Below are 17241 nucleotides of genomic sequence, written 5' to 3' on the forward strand. Positions count from 1 at the left end.
GACCATAAGAGATGAACAATCGAGACGGCTGTAGTACCGGACAGTACCCTGACGCCCCCTCCCCCCCCCGAGAGCCGCCGTGACGGAGTGCGCGTCATGTTAGAGGGCACTACCTAATCGGCGCTCCGCTGGGAAGAGAAATCCTGCGAGGGTGACTGTGACGGGGCGCGCGTCAAGTTGGAGGGCGCTTCCTAATCGGTGCACGTCTCGACAGGTAACCGGATACTGCCACGGAGAAGAGCAAAAATGCCTGCCTGGCAACGCCTGATCGTGGCCTGGATGGAGAAACACTGCGAACATTTCGAAGGAGCGAGCATCAAGGATGAAACCATGATCAAAATGGTGCATACCCCACGAGAGTAGCTGTGACGGAGTGCGCGTCATGTTGGAGGGCACTACCTAATCGGCGCTCCGCTGGGAAGAGAAATCCTGCGAGGGTGACTGTGACGGGGCGCGCGTCAAGTTGGAGGGCGCTTCCTAATCGGTGCACGTCTCGACAGGTAACCGGATACTGCCGCGGAGAACAGCAAAAATGCCTGCCTGGCAACGCCTGATCGTGGCCTGGATGGAGAAACACCGCGAAGGATGAAGCCATGATCAAAATGGTGTATACCCCACGAGAGTAGCTGTGACGGAGTGCGCGTCATGTAGGAGGGCACTACCTAATCGGCGCTCCGCTGGGAAGAGAAATCCTGCGAGGGTGACTGTGACGGGGCGCGCGTCAAGTTGGAGGGCGCTTCCTAATCGGTGCACGTCTCGACAGGTAACCGGATACTGCCGCGGAGAACAGCAAAAATGCCTGCCTGGCAACGCCTGATCGTGGCCTGGATGGAGAAACACCGCGAAGGATGAAGCCATGATCAAAATGGTGTATACCCCACGAGAGTAGCTGTGACGGAGTGCGCGTCATGTAGGAGGGCACTACCTAATCGGCACTCCGCTGGGAAGAGAAATCCTGCGAGGGTGATTGTGACGGGGCGCGCGTCAAGTTGGAGGGCGCTTCCTAATCGGTGCACGTCTCGACAGGTAACCGGATACTGCCACGGAGAAGAGCAAAAATGCCTGCCTGGCAACGCCTGATCGTGGCCTGGATGGAGAAACACTGCGAACATTTCGAAGGAGCGAGCATCAAGGATGAAACCATGATCAAAATGGTGCATACCCCAAGAGAGTAGCTGTGACGGAGTGCGCGTCATGTTGGAGGGCACTACCTAATCGGCGCTCCGCTGGGAAGAGAAATCCTGCGAGGGTGACTGTGACGGGGCGCGCGTCAAGTTGGAGGGCGCTTCCTAATCGGTGCACATCTCGACAGGTAACCGGATACTGCCGCGGAGAACAGCAAAAATGCCTGCCTGGCAACGCCTGATCGTGGCCTGGATGGAGAAACACCGCGAAGGATGAAGCCATGATCAAAATGGTGTATACCCCACGAGAGTAGCTGTGACGGAGTGCGCGTCATGTTGGAGGGCACTACCTAATCGGCGCTCCGCTGGGAAGAGAAATCCTGCGAGGGTGACTGTGACGGGGCGCGCGTCAAGTTGGAGGGCGCTTCCTAATCGGTGCACGTCTCGACAGGTAACCGGATACTGCCGCGGAGAACAGCAAAAATGCCTGCCTGGCAACGCCTGATCGTGGCCTGGATGGAGAAACACCGCGAAGGATGAAGCCATGATCAAAATGGTGTATACCCCACGAGAGTAGCTGTGACGGAGTGCGCGTCATGTAGGAGGGCACTACCTAATCGGCACTCCGCTGGGAAGAGAAATCCTGCGAGGGTGATTGTGACGGGGCGCGCGTCAAGTTGGAGGGCGCTTCCTAATCGGTGCACGTCTCGACAGGTGAGAAATCCCGCGAGGGTGACTGTGACGGGTTGCGCGTCAAGTTGGAGGGCAATTCCTAATCGGTACACGTCTCGACGGGTAAATGGATGCCTGCGAAGAGGACATAAGCGCAGTGGAATGAAAAGCGAATAGAGAGAAAAAATGTTGAGAAAAAGGGAAGAACAACGTTAGTCAGCGTTGAAAACTCGAGGAGTGCATGAGCACAGCCGCCCCCTGAAGTAGTCGCCTAGATGTGGTCCCAGGGGGAATAAGGCAACGAGTAGAGGGCTTGGTTTTTGTGGGTGCGATCCCCACTCGACGTCTGGGTTAACCCTTCCCAGATAAGGCTGGTAGAGCGTTCCTCACCTCTATAAAAAAAAACAGGAAGTGGGTTATATCTATGGTATAACCGCAAGGGTGACGTAGGACTATCGTTGATTTAGAGATCATTTGTTTGAAGTTGAATCTAAATCCATCCTGAATGAATGAATAAATAAATATTTGGGTGACTTCAAAAACGAGAGTGTTACTTTGAAGACTCAAGGTTTTATGCATCCAATATTGGATACAAAAAACCGTGTTCTGAAGAATAATCTTCAGAAGCTTTCCTGTTAACTGCACTTGATTTACAAATCACAAAACCAAATGTATGTGGTCGCAGTATTATATGGATAGAAAACATTAAAATAAACTCGCTTGAATGTAATTTTCAATTCCAAGGGGAACTGACAGATTATTTTTCAGCAACGATCATTTCTTTCCAGGTTTCCTCTCGATAACCAGCAAACGAAAAGAGTTGCGCGCGTGTATGTGTGTGTGTGTGTGGCGGCTGCTTCTATGTCTTCCCGAGGAACCGTATTTCGATGCTGATACTCTCTTGGTCACCTTCTCTTCTCCTTCTGATCGATCGACTTTTCTGCGCTCCCTCACAGTTAAAACAAACTGATTGCATTTCAGGTCAGGTCAAGCCAGGTAATGAATACCTCGATCCCTCGTCGTTCAGCTCGTTCAGTAACGATGTTGTCTTGTCGATGTCCTCAGGCGTCGTGCACAAATTACGTAACGCAAAAATCCGGATTTTGAACCTCCCCCCCCCCTTTCGTAACGCAATTTCCTATCTCTAATAAACAGAAAGTAACGCAACATCTAACCCCTCCCCCCTTATCGCGTTACGTAATTTGTGCACGACGCCTCACGAAAAATGAATGGGTTTCACCACCAGAATATCATTTCAGTATGCTTTTCGTGCGTGATTGAATCGAGAGAAGGTGTGGTTTACGATGGCAATTTGGAAGGCAAACTAGAGGAGAATGAACTCTCTGAGTATGAAAATTTCGGCGACTGAGCAATAATCGATTAAAAATTATATAATTTTGGCGATACGAAACATTTTCCGTTTTTCATGTTATGCATCCATTATTGGATACGAAAATATCCTACTGATGGGAAAGAATAATCTTCAGAAGCTTTCCAGCTAATTACACTTGATTGAAAAATTACGAAATCAAATGTATTTGGTCGCTGTGTTCGCCATATAATTACTTCAATTCCCAGGGAACTGGCAGATTATTTTTCAGCAACGATTAGATCTTTCCGGAATTTTCTCGATGCTGTATGGCATCCAAACGAAAATTCTCGTTTCAGTTTGGCCTGCAAAAAACTTTTCTGAACTCTAATCCATCAAATTTGGAGCCCTGAAAAGGGCCGTTGATTATATGCTAAGCTAATATAGCACCCTCTCCTTGGATTCGACGGGCCAGCTGAATGTCCTTGGGCATGATGTCACGCGTTTTACGTGGATAGCACACAAATTGGTATCTTCGAATAAGCCTCCTGCAGCGTCATAACCGCGGAACTTTGGAAGCGCAAGTCGGTTTTGAAGTCCTGAGCAATTCCACGATCCAAAAGCTGCAAAGGTAGCTTGCGGATCAGCAATTCGGTCGACTTCCGATAGCGATGAATTTCACGCAAAGTTCCCGGTCGATAGCGATGTGGCTTCTTCACCTATCCTGCGGCTGGTGCGCTTATCCGAGCTGCTTTCGTGTGCCTTACCACTGAAAGACTAACCTGCTATCTGCTTGGTCCCAAACAAACGAGTCGTCACGGTGCGAGAGTAGAGTAAGAAATGAACGAAAGCAAAGGAAGCGTCATTTTATAACCTGTTTTCGAAGCTATCATTAAGCTATTGAAACAATTTTCCGACTCAATAAATAGCAATCATATAACTCTTGGACATTTTATCTTTTGTATGAAATGATTATCACTGTTCCGTTGATCCGAAGCAGAATGAATCACGCTTAAAGAAGGAATGGATTTTTTCTTGGAATTTACTCAGCAAAAATAATGCCCTTTCCCAACACTTAAAAACGACAAACGGTAAACAGTTTCATCAAAGTGATTTCTTCGATATGGGGATATATTCACTACATCATGTCATGTATTTCATATTCTTCATTATGAAATCCATATCCATGGCACCTATCGGTATCGAATTATCATCGACACCACGATTTTCGCTAAATGCTCCTTTCAGTTCGGCCTGTAAAAACAGGAAGTGGGTTATATCTATGGTATAACCGCAAGGGTGACGTAGGACTCTCGTTGATATAGAGATCATTTGTATGAAGTTGAATCTGAATTCATTCTGAATGAATGAATATTTGGAGAACTTCGAAAACGAGAGCGTTACGTTGGAGGCACAAGGTTTTATGCATCCAATATTGGATACGGAAATATCCTACTGATGGGGAAGAATAATCTTCAGAAGCTATCCTGTTGATTGCGATTGATTGAACAACCACAAAACCAAATGTATTTGGTCACAGTGTTACATGGATAGAAAACATTCAATTAAACTCTTTCACATGAATATATTTTGAAAATTCCCAAAGGAACTGGCAGATTATTTTCAGTAACGATTAGATATTTCCACATTTTCCTCGATACTGGAAGCCCACCAGTGGTTAATGCCAACTCGATAACCACCTGTTAATAGCACTTGATTGAAACATATTTGGTCACAGTGTTACATGGAAAGAAAACATTCAAATAAACTCATTCACATGAATATATTTTGAAAATGCCCAAAGGAACTGGCAGATTATTTTCAGTAACGATTAGATATTTCCACATTTTCCTCGATACTGGAAGCCCACCAGTGGTTAATACCAACTCGATAACCACCTGTTAATAGCACTTGATTGTAACATATTTGGTCACAGTGTTACATGGATAGAAAACATTCAATTAAACTCTTTCACATGAATATATTTTGAAAATTCCCAGAGGAACTGGCAGATTATTTTCAGTAACGATTAGTTATTTCCACATTTTCCTCGATACTGGAAGCCCACCAGTGGTTAATGCCAACTCGATAACCATCTGTTAATAGCACTTGATTGAAACATATTTGGTCACAGTGTAACATGGATAGAAAACATTCAATTAAACTCTTTCACATGAATATATTTTGAAAATTCCCAGAGGAACTGGCAGATTATTTTCAGTAACGATTAGTTATTTCCACATTTTCCTCGATACTGGAAGCCCACCAGTGGTTAATGCCAACTCGATAACCACCTGTTAATAGCACTTGATTGAAACATATTTGGTCACAGTGTTACATGGATAGAAAACATTCAATTAAACTCTTTCACATGAATATATTTTGAAAATTCCCAGAGGAACTGGCAGATTATTTTCAGTAACGATTAGATATTTCCACATTTTCCTCGATACTGGAAGCCCACCAGTGGTTAATGCCAACTCGATAACCACCTGTTAATAGCACTTGGTTGAAACATATTTGGTCACAGTGTAACATGGATAGAAAACATTCAATTAAACTCTTTCACATGAATATATTTTGAAAATTCCCAAAGGAACTGGCAGATTATTTTCCAGCAATGATTAGATCTTTCCGGAACTTTCTCGATGCTGAATGGCATCCTAACGGAAAGAGTTCTGCGCGTGTATGTGTCGATCCTTCGCCGTCCACCTCCTCCAGCACGTTAGGCAACGATGTTGTCTTGTCGATGTCCTCACGAAAAATGAATGTGTCTCACCACCAGAATATCGCTTAAGTATGCTTTTTGTGTGTGATTGAATCGAGAGAAGGTGTGGTTTACGATGGCAATTTGGAAGGCAAACTAGAGGGGAAGGAACTCTCTGAGCTAGGAACTTTCGGCGACTGAGCAATAATCGATTGCGGGCGCATACAATATTGGATACGGAAATATCCTACTGATGGGGAAGAATAATCTTCTGAAGCTATCCTGTTAATTGCGATTGATTGAAAAACCACAAAACCAAATGTATTTGGTCACAGTGTTATAAAAAACAGGGGATAGAAAACATTCAATTAAACTCTTTCACATGAATATATTTTGACAATTCCCAAAGGAACTGGCAGATTATTTTCAGTAACGATTAGATATTTCCACATTTTCCTCGATACTGGAAGCCCACCAGTGGTTAATGCCAACTCGATAACCACCTGTTAATAGCACTTGATTGAAACATATTTGGTCACAGTGTAACATGGATAGAAAACATTCAATTAAACTCTTTCACATGAATATATTTTGAAAATTCCCAAAGGAACTGGCAGATTATTTTCCAGCAATGATTAGATCTTTCCGGAACTTTCTCGATGCTGAATGGCATCCTAACGGAAAGAGTTCTGCGCGTGTATGTGTCGATCCTTCGCCGTCCACCTCCTCCAGCACGTTAGGCAACGATGTTGTCTTGTCGATGTCCTCACGAAAAATGAATGTGTCTCACCACCAGAATATCGCTTAAGTATGCTTTTTGTGTGTGATTGAACCGAGAGAAGGTGTGGTTTACGATGGCAATTTGGAAGGCAAACTAGAGGGGAATGAACTCTCTGAGCTCGGAACTTTCGGCGACTGAGCAATAATCGATTGCGGGCGCATACAATATTGGATACGGAAATATCCTACTGATGGGGAAGAATAATCTTCTGAAGCTATCCTGTTAATTGCGATTGATTGAAAAACCACAAAACCAAATGTATTTGGTCACAGTGTTACATGGATAGAAAACATTCAATTAAACTCTTTCACATGAATATATTTTGAAAATTCCCAAAGGAACTGGCAGATTATTTTCAATAACGATTAGATATTTCCACATTTTCCTCGATACTGGAAGCCCACCATTGGTTAATGCCAACTCGATAACCACCTGTTAATAGCACTTGATTGAAACATATTTGGTCACAGTGTAACATGGATAGAAAACATTCAATTAAACTCTTTCACATGAATATATTTGGAAAATTCCCAGAGGAACTGGCAGATTATTCTCAGTAACGATTAGATATTTCCACATTTTCCTCGATACTGTAAGCCCATCAGTGGTTAATGCCAACTCGATAACCACCTGTTAATAGCCGCGCGTGTATGTGTGTGTAGCGATGTCTTCCCAGGGAACCGTTTGTGGCATCACTCTCCTCCTGATAGATTCCCTTCTGGCATAGGGTGCACAAACAGGCTCTTGGTGACACCGTTCATCCGCGCTTTCATGATAAATAAAGAGCTTCACCGCAACAGCGACAACATGCTCCAATCGCTGTTCAATTAGAACTGAGTGGATTTCCGAGCGCCGCTCGCTTATATACCGATTGGTGATTTCAATAGCCTGTTTTGAAAGCAATTTTAAGACTATTGAAACAAGTTTTTGGATCAAAAAGTAACAAGTATATAACGCGTAGACATTTTATCTTTCGAATGAATTGTTTATCATACCATTTCGTTCAGTTGTTTAGGAGCTATTAACGCTCAAAATCTCGGTCTCCGGCGTAACGCTTTCGTTTTCGAAACTTTGATTTTACACCCCGGTATAGAAATGAAAGACGTAGTCCTACGTCAAAAACTTTTCTGAACTCTAATCCATCAAATTTGGAGCCCTGAAAAGGGCAAGCTGGATGTCCTTGGGCATGATGTGACGCGTTTTGCATGGATAGCACACAAATTGGTATCTTCGAATAAGCCTCCTGCAGCGTCATAACCGCGGAACTTTGGAAGCGCAAGTCGGTTTTGAAGTCCTGAGCAATTCCACGAACCAAATGCTGCAAAGGTAGCATGCGGATCAGCAATTCGGTCGACTTCTGATAGCGACGAATTTCATGCGAAGTTCCCGGTCGATAGCGATGTGGCTTCTTCACGCTTCCTGCGGCTGGTGCGCTTATCCGAGCTGCTTTCGTGGTGCCTTACCACCGAAGGACTAACTAGCTGTCTGCTTAGTCCCGATGAAACGAGTCCTCACGGTGCGAGAGTAGAGTAAGAAATGAACGAAAGCAAGGGAAGTGTCATTTTATAAAACATAAAAGAATCGAATGTAAACCCCACCCTCTTTATTATATAAGCTTACTGTATACTCACGAATATAATAAGGGTGGGATTTAGATTCTATACTTTTATGGTTTATAAAATGACGCTTCCTTTGCTTTCGTTCATTTCTTACTCTACTCTCGCACCGTGAGGACTCGAGCTCGTTAGTCTTTCGCAGACAGCTCGTTAGTCATTCGGTGGTAAGGCACACGAAGTCAGCTCGGATAAGCGATAACTTTGCGTGAAATTCATCGCTATCAGAAGTCGACCGAATTGCTGATCCGCAGCTACCTTTGCAGCATTTGGATCGTGGAATTGCTCAGGAGGCTTATTCGAAGATACCAATTTGTGTGCTATCCATGCAAAACGCGTCACATCATGCCCATGGACATCCAGCTGGCCCATCGTATCCGAGGAGAGCGTGCTATATTAGCTTAGCATATAATCAACGGCCCTTTTCAGGGCTCCAAATTTGATGGATTAGAGTACAGAAAAGTTTTTTACAGGCCGAACTGAAAGGAGCATTTAGCGAAAATCGTGGTTTCGATAATAATTCGTTACCGATAGGTGCCATGGATATGGATTTCTTAATGAAGAATATGAAATACATGACATGATGTAGTGAATATATCCCCATATCGAAGGAATCGTTTTCGTTTTCGCGTTCGCTAATCCTTTCTCACAACACCCATTTCTCGTTTGAGAAATTGTTGAGTAAACATTGTTTGCCAGTGCGCGTAGAGCGGGAATTCCTAAAGATTCATTGCACCTCTAATAAATTGCCGAAAGACGTGGTCTTACGTTGATCGCACTTGATTGAAAAAATCCAAAACGAAATGTATTTGGTCACAGCATTATATGAGTAGAAAGCAAATAATCGCTCGAAAATGACTTGATTTTCGCGATGTGAAACATTTTCCATTTTTCATGTTATGCATCCAATATTGGATACGAAAATTTCCACTGATGGGGAAAAAAAATATTCAGAAGCTTTCCTGTTAATTGCGATTGATTGAAAAATAACAAAACCAAATGTATTTGGTTGCAGTGTTATATGGATAGAAAACATTAAAATAAACTCTTTCGCATGAATGTATTTTTCAATTCCCAGGGGAACTGGCAGATTATTTTTTAGCAACGATGATAGCAACGAGAATTCCGCGCGTGTATGTGTGTGTGTGTGTGTGGCGGCTGCTCCGATGTTTCAAGCGGAACCGTGGCATCACTCTCCTCCTGATGGATTCCCTTTTGGCCTTAGGTGCACTAACAGGCTCTTGGTGACACCGTTCATCAGCGTTTTCATGGTAAACGAAATTAGCTTCACAACAACAGCGACAACATGCTTCAATCGCTGTTCAATCATAACTGAGTGGGTTTACGAGCGGCGCTCGCTTATATACCGATTGGTGATTTCAATAGCCTGTTTTGAAAGCAATTTTAAGACTATTGAAACAAGTTTTTGGATGAAAAAGTAACAAGTATATGACGCGTAGACATTTTATCTTTCAAATGAAGTGTTTATCATATCATTTCGTTCAGTTGTTTAAGAGCTATTAACGCTCAAAATCTCGGTCTCCAGCGTAACGCTTTCGTTCTCGAAACTTTGGTTTTACACCCCGGTATAGAAATGAAAGACGTAGTCCTACGTCAAAAGAGGCCTTCCCCGGGAGAGATATAGCGCTCTGACTCGCTCGCACCCCCTCACTTAGCCACTTTCGACACCCGTTCTCGGAGCCAAGACCAGGTGTATGTTTCCAGTTCACGCCCGATCTAAAAATGTCGTCATATGATCTTCGTGGAGGCGTGAGATAGGAACATTTGAGACCAACGGGCAGGCTCCTACCCTACTTCTGGGCTGGTATTTGGGAGACCCCAGTAGAACATCGCGACGGGCAAATGTGGTTAAGACGGGAGGAGGAGAGTTGTGGTGAAATTGGAGAGATGCCAGCTATCATCGTCGAAGAGAACGATGTCCGCGAAGCCTCGCGGTACCTGAGGAACTGGGCAGCACCGGGCCCCGATGGTGTTCAGAACTTCTGGCACAAGAAGCTGACCGTCGCACATCAAAAGATAGCTGAGTGCTTCAACAAGGTGCTACGTGACCCACACAACCTCCCTGAATTCGCCACCCGTGGCGTCACATTCCTCCTCCCGAAAGACAGCAACACATTGAACCCATCAAAGTACAGGCCGATAACGTGCCTATCGAGTCTGTACAAGATATTAAGCAGCATCATAACCGCCAAAGTTTCTGCCCACTGCGAACAACACCATATCATCGCAGAAGAGCAGAAAGGATGCAGAAAAAATACGCATGGCTGCAAAGACCAGGCCATCATCGACGCAGCCATAGTCGGCCAGACGGTTTATAACCAGCGGAACCTAAGCATGGCCTATATCGATTACAGGAAGGCTTATGACTCCATACCTCACTCGTTTCTCGTCCGGGTATTGGAGCTCTACAAAATTGATCCCGTCGTCGTTAGGTTCCTGCAGCATGCGATGAGGCAGTGGAGCACGTCTCTGCACCTTAGTGATGGGGAAAATGTGTTGCAGTCTAGAACGCTGCAGATAAAGAGGGGGATATTCCAAGGCGACTCTTTCAGCCCGCTTTGGTTTTGTCTGGCATCAAGACGGAGCTGCGAGACAAGTTCTTGAGTCGAGTGAACTGTGTCCTGAGGACTTTCCTCAACGCGGGGAACAAGGTACGCGCGATCAACACATTCGCGGTTCCCCTGCTGACCTTCAGTTTTGGTGTAGTCAAATGGAGCAAAACTGACCTAGAGGACCTTGAGAGGAGGATGAGGAAAGCATTCAAAGAGGCCGGAATGCACCATCCTCAATCGGCACTGGAGAGTTTCACTACCACGCAAAGAAGGGGGACTTGGAATCGTCGACATTTCTGCACTGTGTGTTGCCCAGGTACGACAACTGCGCGAGTACTTCGCAGAACGCGCCAACCAAAACGCGCTATACCGGGCTGTCTGCGCCGCTGACAGAGGATACAGCGCTCTGCACTTGGCGCAAGCGGAGTACCAACTCAACTGCAATCTGCAGACAGTGGAGGAGAAGATTGCAGCTTGGAAGCAGAAGGCAGTGCATGGTGCCCACCCCCATCAACTGGACCGGCCACACGTCGACAAGGCCGCATCTAATCTGTGGCTAACGCGTGGTGAACTCTCTTCAGTAGTAGAAGCCGACATGATAGCCATCCAGGACAGGATAATGCCGACGAGAAACTGCAGGCGGTACGTCTGGCATCAAAACGTTGATGACATTTGCCGGATGTGCCATCAACCAGGTGAAAACATAGAGCACATTATGGGAGGCTGTCCCGTTTTGGCCAACGCAGCCTACACCGAGCGCCACAACAACGTGGCCCGTATTGTTCATCGACAACTGGCGCTCCAATGTGCTCTGCTGGAAGACAACGTACCAAACTACCGGTACCTGCCTGCACCTGTCCTGGAAAATGACCGTTTCAAGCTGTACTGGGATCGCACTATTCTGACCGACCTCTCGATCCACCACAACCGCCCAGATATAATGGTTTACGACAAGAGCGACCGCAAAGTCACCATCATCGATGTCGCTATTCCACTGAACCAGAATCTGGAGGAGACCCACGGTCGCAAAATCTGCAAGTACCGACCATTGGCCGTGGAGCTCAAGGAACTGTGGGGGCTAAGGGAGGTCCCAAGAACTGTTCCAGTCGTTCTCTCTGGAACTGGAATTATCCCGAAGACACTTCTGGAAGCGCTAAAGGTGTTGAACATCGAGAAGGAATTGGCCGGCATCCAAAAGTCGGTCATCCTTAGCACCTGCGCGATTGTCCGACAATTCCTCGGTCAGGACTAAAACAGCACGAGCATGCAGATACGTGCATTCCGCAGAGCCTAGTCCCCCTTTGGCATTCAGAAGCCCGGGGGCAGGTGAAAATTCTGGCTAGGTTCGCCTAGTTAAGAAGTGAGATAAGTCTGCCAAAAAAAAAACTATTCTTACGATCACTCTTCAATAAGTTCTTGAGAGGGTTCTGATTTGGTAAACAAACTGAACAGTCCAGAATCTGAAGCCCTTATTCATCAAACCATGCCATGAGTTTCCGGATTTTATGAACTGATGGCAAATCACACAATCAAATTGTTTTAGATGTAAAAACAGCAGTAAATGATTCTGAAGTACTTCTTTGCACTTCTGACTGTTCATTCATGTAGATGGTAAGCTACCTAAACCAGACCTTTTTGAGAAAATTCTCCCCAAACCATAAAATCCCATCTCCAAAGGTAAGGGTTCAACTATTTCAGAAGAACTTCTCTGATAAAAAGAAATATGCCTTGAATAGAATTTCATGTAATTTTTCAACTCGTTACTTTGCAGGAGGCAGTTTGATAGTTGAGGAGAATGTTTTCAAAACGGTCTAGTTCAGATAGCTTTTCATAAACACAATGTACAATGTACAGACAGAAATGCAATTAAGTACTTCAGAATCATTTACTTCTGTTCTGTACAGTCAGAAATGCAATTAAGTACTTCAGAATCATTTACTTCTGTTTTTGCATCAAAAACACCGTGATAATTGGGTAATTTGGCATCAATTCACAACATCCAGAAAGCTAAGGCATGGTTCATTGAATAGGGGCTTCAGATTTTGAACTGGTCAGCTTGTTTACCAGATCAAAAGCCTATCAAGAACTTATGAGGAGTGATCGTAAGAATAGTAGATGCAGCTCACAAGCAATATGAGTGATTTGAAGAACTTGAACGAGCAGTATCCTCTGCGTGGAACGAGATACACACTACAACATGGCGCTGCATGGTCGTTACCACCCCGAATGGGTTATTTTATTTTTTTTTGGCACTTAGTCGTTTTTCCGTCTGAAAAGACTGTTGACAACATTTTTTGACGTGGGACTACGTCTAACCGGAATATATGGAGGGTAAAATGAAAACCTAAACACAGAACATGCAGGAAAAAATGAAAGATTTCGAATGCTTATAGCTCGAACATTTCGTACTGGATAGGAGAGATGTTTGCATCACTTGATAGGGAATATTTCTACGCATCTATCGCAACTAACAAAATGTTGTTTTTCATTAGATAAACAATTGAATAACTGTAAAATATTAGGCGTTATCTAAACGCCCTAACTGCATCGTTTTGATTGGCCCGATTTACGGTTTCCCTAACACAGCCATCAAAATTAGCAGCCTTGGGGAAATCGGCATTGCAAATACATGAAAGTAGGGGGACTTTTGTTCTCATCGAAAAATGTTCCCTAACACAGACTTTAAAACCAAGCAGCGAAATCGGCATTGCAAACACACGAAAGAGCCTAGAGGCGAGTGAACTGAAAAGTTTAAACCCTCTTAAAGCCAAAAAGAAGAAGAAGAACACACGAAAGTAGGGGGAGCTTTTGTTCCCACCGAAATGTGTTCCCTAATAGAGATTTCTAAACCAAGGTGCCTGGAGAAATCGGTATTTCAAATTCATGCAAGTCGGGGGTATTTTTGTTCCGACTGGAATGTGTTTCCCTAACACAGACTTCAAATCCATGAAGCGTGGGGAAATCGGCATTGCGAATTCATACAAATCGGGGGTATTTTTGTTCCGATTGAAATGTGTTTCCCTAACACAGACTTCAAAACCGAGGTTTCTGGGGAAATCGGCTCTGCAAATAAATGCAAACTGCGAGTACTTTTGTCCTCGCTTGCCTTTGTGCAGAGTGGAATATGTCTGTCCTAACATGATCTTCTAAATTTAGGAACCTGGGAAAATCGTGCAGCCACTAGAAGCGAATGAACTTCCCAGTTTCAAGCAAATTCGAGATTCGAGAAGTATGTACACTTTTGGGATGTAAACTTCAGAGGGAAATGTAAAATAAAATAATCGTTTGATAATTTTTTTTTGTCTTTATTGGAAAGATTTTCAGCCTTAGGCTGGTTCATCAAACGTTTGATAATTCTTCCGTACATATATTTTGTTCTAGTCATCATACCAAACGTAAAAGGTCCGTCATTAAATTTACTTGTAACGAAGAACAATCAATCACAATAAATTAATTGACTTTACACGGCATTTGTTCATTTTTTTCACTCACAGAGCAAATATATTGAACTCAATTGAATTTGGAAACTGTTCCATTCAATCAAGAATTTAATCAATACAAACGAATGATTGCTAAGCTAAGGTAGTTCCATGTGAACCTTGCGGTTATATCATAGATATAACCCACTAATTTTTTTTTTAGATAAGTGTAAATCTCGATATAAAGTAACTTTTTGAAATTTTAGGGTCTATTTTTTTCAATACATTCATTGGCACTCTACTAGTGGTGCTAATGTAAATATTAATGAAATTAAAATACTTTGGAAAAATGATTTTACACGCAGTTCTTTATGAAGAACACTATACAGACATCATTATCTTAAGGTGAAGGTGGAAGCTAGTCTTTGTAGTAGAATAGGTAAAACCAAGGCGCGTAGAAGTATATCCTAAGGTGGGCCAACTTGCTAAAACCACTCTTCAGCCATCTTGGAAGTCTACTGTGTTTTGTTTGTAAACAAAATACAATACGCTTGTGTCCAAGCTCGCTCGTGATCAGTCTGTCTCTTTCACGCTTCAAGGAAATAATTCCCCTTCTGCTTTCTTCCGTACTGTTTTCATATACCGCTCCCCTAACCAACTTAGTGACGAAACGGCCTCACCTAGTACCATAGACCCGTCTTGGGTAAAACCAAGGCGCGTAGAAGTAGATCCTAAGGTGGGCCAACTTGCTAAAACCACTCTTCAGCCATCTTGGAAGTCTACTGTGTTTTGTTTGTAAACAAAACCCAATACGCTAGTGCCGAAGCTCGCTCCTGATCAGTCTGTCTCTTTCACGCTTCAAGGAAATAATTCCCCTTCTGCTTTCTTCCGTACTGTTTTCATATACCGCTCCCCTAACCAACTTAGTGACGAAACGGCCTCACCTAGTACCATAGACCCGTCTTGGGTAAAACCACGTGTAAAAATGGGATAATAGTGTTTGTGAGCGAAGAGCAATTTGTTTCGTTTGTTTTGATCGTTGTACGTAAGTAGATCAATTCACTTAGTAGACTGTGTGGCGCTTCACTGATACGAATCTTAGAATACATTTGAAAAAAAAAAATAACAATTCAATACTGAAGTTAAATGTATGAACAATTGCAAATATAAATATATATATAGAAGGCGTATTTGCATATGGAGTAAAACTCTGAGCGTAACATGAGCAAATTTATAACACATGCGAATTGGGGCGTTTTGGGGCATAAGTACGATTCACATACAACATCCACGTCACGTTCTCGTCCCGTCACGTTCCGTTGCGTCAGTTATTCTACCATGCAATTCATATGAAAACATTCACATACACCGGCAACGTAACGACCCGTCAGCATACGTTCAACGAAAACGACCGGCAGGATTTGTAGAAAAGAATAATTGACGGAGACAGAGGTGGTTTTTGTCTGGACTTTGTGTCTCGGCTTTTGTTTTGATTTTGGCTGCATTTTTTATGCCAACATATCTCCCAGTTTCAAATTTCTCAGTCAAAATCAATTCACGACTAGCTGAGAAAAACAGTCTATATATTTTTATTGTTAAAAAAGGGTCGGGACTACAGGTTTTAGGCATATAATAGTATAGTTCAATTATTTTCACTTATTTTTTCTAAATTTAGGACTGATTCTAGGCATGCTGATTTGAAAGAGGGCATTGCAATTTAAAATTGTTGTAGATGGCGTCACCATGAATAACATTGAATAAATCATTCGTTTGACATTTGACGTGACGGTGCTGATGCAAGCATTGATTGCATGTGTGAATTGGTGGAGACGTTGACGGAACGTAGACGTTCTTTTCCGTAACGTTCTATGTGAATCGCACAATACTCGAACGCTACATTTATTCGGATTCCACGAATGAAATTGTTTCCTCCGATGTGGATAAGACGAAGGCGAACCATCGGTAGGCCTTGTTAGATCCTTGGCAAACCATGGATTTAACCTTCAAGTGTAGAAAACACGGGTTATTTCGTGATCCATTCGTAACAAACGGAACGCGAAACACGAGAAATCTCGTGAACGGTCCGCAATATGTTAAGACTAACTGTTCTCGAGATATAACAAGATATATAGAAAATTATATGATGAAAAATCATTTACGCATACCATGAAATTTCAACCATTATGGAATCGTTTTACTCTCCAATACTCACGCGAAAAATCGTTACTCGTATACTCACAGACTGTGCGTGTCTCTGTAATATTGCTATCGTGTATTTTTAGGGGTTATTGGTGTTTATTTAAAGAAAAATATATAGTTGAATGAGAAAATTCCATAAAATATTTTCTCTTTAAATAGTTTAAAGTTTAAATAGTCATTTTATTCAGCCACCTGATTGATTTTCGATCTGTCAGACCGTATGTGCGAGTATAGGAGGATGATTTCTTATGGCGGGTTTACATTAGGGAGATCTATAGCTATAGATGGATTTATTCACGTGAAAATAGGTGTAAACGGGTGAGAATAAATATGATACACTTATTCGAGGTATATATAACTTGAATGAATTCAGCATATGTAAACGCTTGTGAATTTCTCACTGGTGAGAAATCACTAAAGTTAGATGCAGTTCTACTTCAGGTGAATAAATTCACCTAAGATATGAATATATTCATTATAGAAGTTCACGCTAGTGTAAACGGTTGATGCGATTTCTATAAATCTCATCATATTTCTTCACATTAATATATCACTAGTCTAAACCCACTCTTATAGTATAGTTATACCCCGTAACCATAAAAGAAAGATCATAGAAAATAGCTTGGTCACTCACAGATTACGTGATTTTTTTTTATAATACAGATTTCACCGAAGAAGATCAATGATGTGAGAAAAAATATATATGAACGTTTGACTGGACAGCACTCTCTGGCGACTCTAACCGTTTATTGATAAATACGGAGAGTTTTGAAATTCTTGAGTATATGTTATTTAATTTAGTTTTGAGTGTACAGGTAGTTGCATTTAAAAAAATATTCTTCCT

At 42.9% G+C, this 17241-nt stretch overlaps 1 protein-coding gene across 2 annotated transcripts in view; it reads left to right on the top strand.

Moving 5' to 3' along the window:
- The window catches only part of LOC129775581 (apoptosis-inducing factor 3-like), a 34540-nt gene that overhangs the window by 14498 nt on the left and 2801 nt on the right, over nt 1-17241 (top strand). The window lies entirely within an intron of this gene.

This window comes from Toxorhynchites rutilus, chromosome 3, assembly GCF_029784135.1.
Source record: "Toxorhynchites rutilus septentrionalis strain SRP chromosome 3, ASM2978413v1, whole genome shotgun sequence".
Lineage (NCBI taxonomy): Eukaryota > Metazoa > Arthropoda > Insecta > Diptera > Culicidae > Toxorhynchites > Toxorhynchites rutilus.